This window comes from Littorina saxatilis, linkage group LG10, assembly GCF_037325665.1.
Source record: "Littorina saxatilis isolate snail1 linkage group LG10, US_GU_Lsax_2.0, whole genome shotgun sequence".
Taxonomy (NCBI): domain Eukaryota; kingdom Metazoa; phylum Mollusca; class Gastropoda; order Littorinimorpha; family Littorinidae; genus Littorina; species Littorina saxatilis.
The window spans coordinates 1163261-1173490 of NC_090254.1; the positions used below are offsets into that span (position 1 = coordinate 1163261).

A 10230-nucleotide genomic window follows, 5' to 3' on the forward strand; every position below is an offset into this window, starting at 1 on the left:
GAAAGCGAAAGTACCTCTATTCACCTGTGTTACTTCTTACGTTTTGGTCACTCGAAATTCGTTTTGTTTGGGTTGGAATTAGGTCCGAAAAAAAAACCCATCTCAGAAACTACTCAACATATCAAGAAAAAAAACTGCACATGAAAATATAATCAATCTACTTTATTAGAAAAAAATATCACAAAGTGGAACCAAAAAAAAGTGTTGTTTTTTTCAAAATTCTGGGTAGTACTAGCGCTGTTATTTGAGTCACTATAGTAACCTTGTTACATGCCACACCAGTGTCTTTACCTCTCCCGGCTGTTTCTGGTACCATGTGCAGCTTAGGCTTTTCCTGGCGGAATACGCTTTGTTAAAATCACAACTGCCTTCGAGTTTCTGCAAACTGTTGTCGTACGCTATAAAGCAGTTGGTCAGAACAGCATAACCTGCAAACATATGCAACATGCTCTTGAGGGAAACACAGTGCAAGTTTATTTGTTCCCTAACCTTATTAGTGTGATACAGGAAAGAGGAACATTACTCTTCTCACAAGTGAATGAAATACTACAAGTTCCCATCCCTGTTCATTGGCTCTATCGACGCCCGTTTCTAACCGCTTGCTTCCCTTTATATAATAAACCGTCCATAGATCGTCGTTCGCCCGAACTAACTCCTTGGTATGTCATCGAGAATAGAGGATGCTGGGTATCCTTCCATGCAATTACGTCAGCGCCCCCCCCCCCCCCCCCCTCTCTCTCTCTCTCTCTCTTCCTCTCTTTCTCTCTCTCTCTCTCTTTCTCTCTCACTTAAGCTCTTTTTCTCTCTCTCTCACTCTCATTCCCACTTTCTCTCTCTTTCTCTCTCTCGCTCTCTCCCCCTCTCTCTTTTTATGTGTCTATCCCCCCCTCTCTCTCTCTCTCTCTCTTTCTGTGTCTCTCTCCCCCCTCTCTCTCTCTCTCTCTCGCTCTCTCTCTCTATCTCTCTCTCTATCTCTCTCTCTCTCTCTCTCTCTCTCTCTCTCTCTATCTATCTCTCTCTGTGCGTCCTCTCTCTCCTCGTGTATGCGTCCATACACAATAACTTGTTTTTATATCTACTTATATTGAAAGGACATCTACACGTAGTTACATATCATTCATTTCTGTATTCATGCATTATCTTTCTTACTTTCTGTTGTTGATACTTTGTTTTTCATTGTTCTTGAGGATTACCTTTAATCATCATTTGCTGCTTATCACCTTTAATCATCATTTGCTGCTTATCACGTTTTATGAGTTGTGTTTGCTTGTTAATAAGTTTTAATTTTTCCCCGTTTGCTTTTCTTCTTTGTTTCGTTTTGTTTTGTTGGAATTGTGAGCACCTAGGTTGTTCAATGGTTTTTATTCTCGCTCTTCGTCCTTATGTTTGTGGTGTTTGCAAAGGCTTAGCTGTAAGACATTACCACATGGGCCAAACGCTATAATCCTTCGTAATAAAGTTGTCGAGTTATGTACACTGAGCACAACAAGTTAAGGATATTTTTGCAGTGGTATAGCACAGATGTTTTTGGGTCAGAAAGATACGTGTATTTGAAGATCAGTATATCTTCTGCTCACAAATGTGTTTCTTGGATCTGAGAAATATTTGGGTATGACGACACAGGTCCGTGACCACGGGGGGGGGGGGGGGGGGGGGGGGGGGGTGTATACAAGGTAGTTTACGGTATTTGATTAGATTTGACATTATCCAGAAAAGTGAAAATGACGTGACGTTACACAATTATGAAATGCAAGGCCTCCTGGTGCTCCTCTGTGGTGCACGCTAACACTCTTTCCCCTTGCTGTTTAACACCTTCCAACTACTTGATAGTTCACTCACAAATAGTTACTCTGCTGCCTGCTGTTTAACACCTTCCAACTACTTGATAGTTCACTCACAAATAGTTACTCTGCTGCCTGCTGTTTAACACCTTCCAACTACTTGATAGTTCACTCACAAATAGTTACTCTGCTGCCTGCTGTTTAACACCTTCCAACTACTTGATAGTTCACTCACAAATAGTTACTCTGCTGCCTGCTGTTTAACACCTTCCAACTACTTGATAGTTCACTCACAAATAGTTACTCTGCTGCCTGCTGTTTAACACCTTCCAACTACTTGATAGTTCACTCACAAATAGTTACTCTGCTGCCTGCTGTTTAACACCTTCCAACTACTTGATAGTTCACTCACAAATAGTTACTCTGCTGCCTGCTGTTTAACACCTTCCAACTACTTGATAGTTCACTCACAAATAGTTACTCTGCTGCCTGCTGTTTAACACCTTCCATACTTGATAGTTCACTCACAAATAGTTACTCTGCTGCCTGCTGTTTAACACCTTCCAACTACTTGATAGTTCACTCACAAATAGTTACTCTGCTGCCTGCTGTTTAACACCTTCCAACTACTTGATAGTTCACTCACAAATAGTTACTCTGCTGCCTGCTGTTTAACACCTTCCAACTACTTGATAGTTCACTCACAAATAGTTACTCTGCTGCCTGCTGTTTAACACCTTCCAACTACTTGATAGTTCACTCACAAATAGTTACTCTGCTGCCTGCTGTTTAACACCTTCCAACTACTTGATAGTTCACTCACAAATAGTTACTCTGCTGCCTGCTGTTTAACACCTTCCAACTACTTGATAGTTCACTCACAAATAGTTACTCTGCTGCCTGCTGTTTAACACCTTCCAACTACTTGATAGTTCACTCACAAATAGTTACTCTGCTGCCTGCTGTTTAACACCTTCCAACTACTTGATAGTTCACTCACAAATAGTTACTCTGCTGCCTGCTGTTTAACACCTTCCAACTACTTGATAGTTCACTCACAAATAGTTACTCTGCTGCCTGCTGTTTAACACCTTCCAACTACTTGATAGTTCACTCACAAATAGTTACTCTGCTGCCTGCTGTTTAACACCTTCCAACTACTTGATAGTTCACTCACAAATAGTTACTCTGCTGCCTGCTGTTTAACACCTTCCAACTACTTGATAGTTCACTCACAAATAGTTACTCTGCTGCCTGCTGTTTAACACCTTCCAACTACTTGATAGTTCACTCACAAATAGTTACTCTGCTGCCTGCTGTTTAACACCTTCCAACTACTTGATAGTTCACTCACAAATAGTTACTCTGCTGCCTGCTGTTTAACACCTTCCAACTACTTGATAGTTCACTCACAAATAGTTACTCTGCTGCCTGCTGTTTAACACCTTCCAACTACTTGATAGTTCACTCACAAATAGTTACTCTGCTGCCTGCTGTTTAACACCTTCCAACTACTTGATAGTTCACTCACAAATAGTTACTCTGCTGCCTGCTGTTTAACACCTTCCAACTACTTGATAGTTCACTCACAAATAGTTACTCTGCTGCCTGCTGTTTAACACCTTCCAACTACTTGATAGTTCACTCACAAATAGTTACTCTGCTGCCTGCTGTTTAACACCTTCCAACTACTTGATAGTTCACTCACAAATAGTTACTCTGCTGCCTGCTGTTTAACACCTTCCAACTACTTGATAGTTCACTCACAAATAGTTACTCTGCTGCCTGCTGTTTAACACCTTCCAACTACTTGATAGTTCACTCACAAATAGTTACTCTGCTGCCTGCTGTTTAACACCTTCCAACTACTTGATAGTTCACTCACAAATAGTTACTCTGCTGCCTGCTGTTTAACACCTTCCAACTACTTGATAGTTCACTCACAAAGAGTTACTCTGCTGCCTGCTGTTTAACACCTTCCAACTACTTGATAGTTCACTCACAAATAGTTACTCTGCTGCCTGCTGTTTAACACCTTCCAACTACTTGATAGTTCACTCACAAATAGTTACTCTGCTGCCTGCTGTTTAACACCTTCCAACTACTTGATAGTTCACTCACAAATAGTTACTCTGCTGCCTGCTGTTTAACACCTTCCACCTACTTGATAGTTCACTCACAAATAGTTACTCTGCTGCCTGCTGTTTAACACCTTCCAACTACTTGATAGTTCACTCACAAATAGTTACTCTGCTGCCTGCTGTTTAACACCTTCCAACTACTTGATAGTTCACTCACAAATAGTTACTCTGCTGCCTGCTGTTTAACACCTTCCAACTACTTGATAGTTCACTCACAAATAGTTACTCTGCTGCCTGCTGTTTAACACCTTCCAACTACTTGATAGTTCACTCACAAATAGTTACTCTGCTGCCTGCTGTTTAACACCTTCCAACTACTTGATAGTTCACTCACAAATAGTTACTCTGCTGCCTGCTGTTTAACACCTTCCAACTACTTGATAGTTCACTCACAAATAGTTACTCTGCTGCCTGCGGTTTAACACCTTCCAACTACTTGATAGTTCACTCACAAATAGTTACTCTGCTGCCTGCGGTTTAACACCTTCCAACTACTTGATAGTTCACTCACAAATAGTTACTCTGCTGCCTGCGGTTAAAGGCATATGTACGCTCTCCCGTGTTTACAAAGTGTAGTTTGCCCATAATCGATGTCAAACGCACCATAAGACCATATAATGACGATATGTCACCATGCGCGGACCATAATACATGCATTACAGCTTGTACTAGCCTCTGAAAAAGTGAGGATGTCAACAAAGCCGCGGTGTTAGCTCCCTTGCATCAACGTTACATGTGTTGCCAAATCTATAAATAGGACGATCCAGATCAAAATGAAAATTAACATATCTCAACATTGAAGGGGTCCTAGACCACAATATTTTGCAGGGAACTTAATTTACCATGTCTCCAGCTGTTGGTAAAGCAATTAGCGTGTGTAGTCATCGAGTACATATGCCTTTAAGCTGATATTGCCGTTTTTTGCAATAAAGGTTTTTTTCGCAAGTGCATTTAAAACAAAAATGGGCTACTTTGCCTTAAAATTGCGTATAGCTGCTGCCACTTTTGGGTACAAAGAAAATATGTTTCAGAGACTATATGCATTTGTCTGTCAAATGAAATCAAATTAATTTTGTCCGGGAGTACCTCATGTGCCTTAATATCCTTAACTAAGCGCCTTGACCCTCCTCTATTCTGGTTACACTCTTGTAACATTGATGAACTGGAGGGGTTTAGGACTGCCTATAATGATAGGTGCATTACACTCTTGTAACATTGATGAACTGGAGGGGTTTAGGACTGCCTATAATGATAGGTGCATTACACTCTTGTAACATTGATGAACTGGAGGGGTTTAGGACTGCCTATAATGATAGGTGCATTACACTCTTGTAACATTGATGAACTGGAGGGGTTTAGGACTGCCTATAACGATAGGTGCATTACACTCTTGTAACATTGATGAACTGGAGGGGTTTAGGACTGCCTATAATGATAGGTGCATTACACTCTTGTAACATTGATGAACTGGAGGGGTTTAGGACTGCCTATAATGATAGGTGCATTACACTCTTGTAACATTGATGAACTGGAGGGGTTTAGGACTGCATATAATGATAGGTGCATCACACTCTTGTAACATTGATGAACTGGAGGGGTTTAGGACTGCCTATAACGATAGGTGCATTACACTCTTGTAACATTGATGAACTGGAGGGGTTTAGGACTGCCTATAATGATAGGTGCATTACACTCTTGTAACATTGATGAACTGGAGGGGTTTAGGACTGCCTATAATGATAGGTGCATTACACTCTTGTAACATTGATGAACTGGAGGGGTTTAGGACTGCCTATAATGATAGGTGCATTACACTCTTGTAACATTGATGAACTGGAGGGGTTTAGGACTGCCTATAATGATAGGTGCATTACACTCTTGTAACATTGATGAACTGGAGGGGTTTAGGACTGCCTATAATGATAGGTGCATTACACTCTTGTAACATTGATGAACTGGAGGGGTTTAGGACTGCATATAATGGTAGGTGCATTACACTCTTGTAACAATGATGAACTGGAGGGGTTTAGGACTGCCTATAATGATAGGTGCATTACACTCTTGTCACATTGATGAACTGGAGGGGTTTATGACTGCCTATAATAATAGGTGCATTACACTCTTGTCACATTGATGAACTGGAGGGGTTTAGGACTGCCTATAATGATAGGTGCATTACACTCTTGTAACATTGATGAACTGGAGGGGTTTAGGACTGCCTATAATGATAGGTGCATTACACTCTTGTAACATTGATGAACTGGAGGGGTTTAGGACTGCATATAATGATAGGTGCATCACACTCTTGTAACATTGATGAACTGGAGGGGTTTAGGACTGCCTATAACGATAGGTGCATTACACTCTTGTAACATTGATGAACTGGAGGGGTTTAGGACTGCCTATAATGATAGGTGCATTACACTCTTGTAACATTGATGAACTGGAGGGGTTTAGGACTGCCTATAATGATAGGTGCATTACACTCTTGTAACATTGATGAACTGGAGGGGTTTAGGACTGCCTATAATGATAGGTGCATTACACTCTTGTAACATTGATGAACTGGAGGGGTTTAGGACTGCCTATAATGATAGGTGCATTACACTCTTGTAACATTGATGAACTGGAGGGGTTTAGGACTGCCTATAATGATAGGTGCATTACACTCTTGTAACATTGATGAACTGGAGGGGTTTAGGACTGCCTATAATGATAGGTGCATTACACTCTTGTAACATTGATGAACTGGAGGGGTTTAGGACTGCCAATAATGATAGGTGCCTTGTCAAAATGAAACCATAACTCAATCTCTCTCCTATCGAATACAGCTATACAAAAGGCATGCTGACAAGAAAACTACAACCAGGAATAGAACGAACAGACAAACAAATAACAATGTCAAAACAAAAAGTTCTTACTTATCACATTGAGCATACAGGATGCACTCGTTGTCGCGCTTGATGTCGTGCCTGATGACGGGCGTGCACAGGAAATGCTTGCTGAACTGTCCGCGTCGCGGTCGTGCTGATCGTACACCAGCAAGCTTCGAGAGAATGTCATCGTTGCATGAAAGCGTTCCAAAATATGCACCGTGCATCTAGGGACACACGTGGCCACTGTCTCCTCTGGATCAGTCCCCCGTTGTATTGACCACACGAGGGGGACCGAAGGGGACCCAACCCAAAGACACTCTATAATGTTTTCTCTATTTTCTCGAATGTCAAGAGGGTTATTATTATCACAGTGAGCGATGCTTAGACTCCCCACTCCTTGCTTTCCTGCAAGTAAATCAAATTTGAAAATTACTTACTTTGTCACTATACTTATTTTAGTATACGTATTTTAACTTACACACGCAAATAGTTATGGTTGACCCTGTAATAAATGTCAGTCACAGCAGGGTTCAAGCCAGGCAGAGTCACAATTACAAAATAATAATAATAATAATGCAAACTTTTATAGCGCTATTCTAGAAAAATGTCTACTCTTAGCGCTTTACAATACATACATCGACCAAGCATACTATACACGCACAGGCAAAGAAACCGACCAAACATAACCAACAAACTATACATGCACAGGCAAAGAAAACGACCAAACATACAATACACGCACAGGCAAAGATAACGACCAAACATAAGCAAACATACTATGACCAAACATAACCAACATACTATACGCGCGCAGGCAAAGAGAACAATCAGCACATGTAATAATTACTGACAACTAATAATGCAGGCATACAGTGACAGTCCAATACACAGTGACAGTCCAAAATCAACAACAACAACACTAGTTTCCTCGAATGCTTTGATGGGACCAGTGCAGCCAGTGTTGATCGTTCAGTGTGTGGCAGACAGACCGATTGATTGTTTTAAAGGGGTTTTACAAACCTTGTTTTCTTTCTTACCTGAATTTAATCCCTCTGTGAATTTACCTTTAATGAGGGTCAGAGAGATTTGTGTCAAATCTGAATGACATCAAACTCTAATTTGTCACTCTTAAAACCCAACTTTTCTCCTCTTTGACCTTGACGTCTGACGGAGGTCACTAGAACTAGGGTTACGTCTGGCGATTTTCAAATCCTTATTTATTTATTTATTAAGGAGATTTCTATAGCGCATAACTAAAAGCACTATGCGCTTTACAATATCACTAGGTATAAGCACACGCAAACATACTCTGATTAAATAGAATTTAGCCTAACAAGACATACTAAGAACACTGAACATTTAAGTTCATACACAAATAGAGAATTAAATTAAATACTGGACAAACGATTAAAATAAGCTTAAGGCCTACACCGACTACAATGGACTATTTCAAATACAAACATTTAGCTAACTATAAGAGGCAGTGCATAAAACTCCATAATCCTAAAAAGGTCGAACAAATAAAAAACATAAAATACTATTTTACTATAATTACTTCGTAAAAGATAATAAACATGAAATACAAAGCTGTACTTTTTAACAACAAATCTAAAAAGATTTTCAAAATCCTTTATTTGTGTAATGGGTTAATTAAATGGTTGTCTTCAAGACTGCTTGAGAAAAGAAAAGCAAAATAGTGCTTATACACGACTCCCATTCGTCATTACAGAGGGCGCCACCTGTTAAGATCCCCTTATAAGACTCCTTCCCTTTCACCACCCCCCCCCCCCCCCCCCGCCACACCACCGGTAGAAGTCCCTCCCTTTCAAGACAAACTACTAATAGAAGACTCCCTCCCTTTGAAGAGCCCCACCCCACCCCCCTCCTCCACTTCCTGCCCCTCACACCCTCCACCTATTAGAAGACTCAATCCCTCCCATTTAAGATCCTGATTTCTCGCACTTTCTGTTCTTTAAGTTACTGTCATTGACACTTCAAGACGCACACAGCTCCAAGGGCTTACAGTCATGCCTCATGACACTTCAAGGCGCACACAGCTCCAAGGGCTTACAGTCATGCCTCATGACACTTCAAGGCGCACACAGCTCCAAGGGCTTTCAGTCATGCCTCATGACACTTCAAGACGCACACAGCTCCAAGGGCTTTCAGTCATGCCTCATGACACTTCAAGGCGCACACAGCTCCAAGGGCTTTCAGTCATGCCTCATGACACTTCAAGACGCACACAGCTCCAAGGGCTTACAGTCATGCCTCATGACACTTCAAGAAGAACACAGCTTCAAGGGCTTACAGTCATGCCTCATGACACTTCAAGAAGAACACAGCTTCAAGGGCTTACAGTCATGCCTCATGACACTTCAAGGCGCACACAGCTCCAAGGGCTTACAGTCATGCCTCATGACACTTCAAGACGCACACAGCTCCAAGGGCTTACAGTCATGCCTCATGACACTTCAAGACGCACACAGCTCCAAGGGCTTACAGTCATGCCTCGTGACACTTCAAGGCGCACACAGCTCCAAGGGCTTACAGTCATGCCTCATGACACTTCAAGGCGCACACAGCTCCAAGGGCTTACAGTCATGCCTCGTGACACTTCCAGGCGCACACAGCTCCAAGGGCTTGCAGTCATGCCTCATAACACTTCAAGGCGCACACAGCTCCAAGGGCGTCCAGTCATGCCTCATGACACTTCAAGGCGCACACAGCTCCAAGGGCTTTCAGTCATGCCTCATGACACTTCAAGGCGCACACAGCTCCAAGGGCTTTCAGTCATGCCTCATGACACTTCAAGACGCACACAGTTCCAAGGGCGTTCAGTCATGCCTCATGACACTTCAAGGCGCACACAGCTCCAAGGGCTTTCAGTCATGCCTCATGACACTTCAAGGCGCACACAGCTCCAAGGGCTTACAGTCATGCCTCATGACACTTCAAGACGCACACAGCTCCAAGGGCTTTCAGTCATGCCTCATGACACTTCAAGGCGCACACAGCTCCTAGGGCTTTCAGTCATGCCTCATGCATCTATCCATTTGAAATTAAGTAAAGTTCCATTGACCTACTTGCAAGGAGTCAAAGCCGCCATTTTTTCCGAATACATGTCTATCATCGTACGGGCAGGTCAGTCTCAGGCTTTTACATCAGGTACCGCACGGTAACTATAACTGCGTCAAAAGCCTACATGGAACGTTACTAGTCTTGGCGACCGGGAGAATTATGTCAATACATTGTCTTTGATTACGTAAGAACATTGGAAAAAATATGGCATGTGGTTGTATGTTGGCGTACCCCACGGTCTGTTGCCCCGGAACGTGATCACAGGAAATGATAATCACATTTGGGCGGTAGATGCAAACTTACAAACCGCATTAAGTTGCGTACGGTTGCCAACACTAAAGGTATGTGTAG

At 42.1% G+C, this 10230-nt stretch overlaps 1 long non-coding RNA gene across 1 annotated transcript in view; it reads right to left on the reverse strand.

Moving 5' to 3' along the window:
- Window positions 1–214: 214 nt before the first annotated feature.
- Window positions 215–10230, reverse strand: part of LOC138979163 (uncharacterized) — a 12113-nt gene continuing 2097 nt past the window's right edge. Inside the window, exons 2-3 of the long non-coding RNA XR_011459908.1 lie at window positions 6844–7203; window positions 215–428 (exon numbers count right to left, since the gene is read on the reverse strand). This is a non-coding gene — a long non-coding RNA (uncharacterized lncRNA). The remainder of the gene's footprint in view (window positions 429–6843; window positions 7204–10230) is intronic.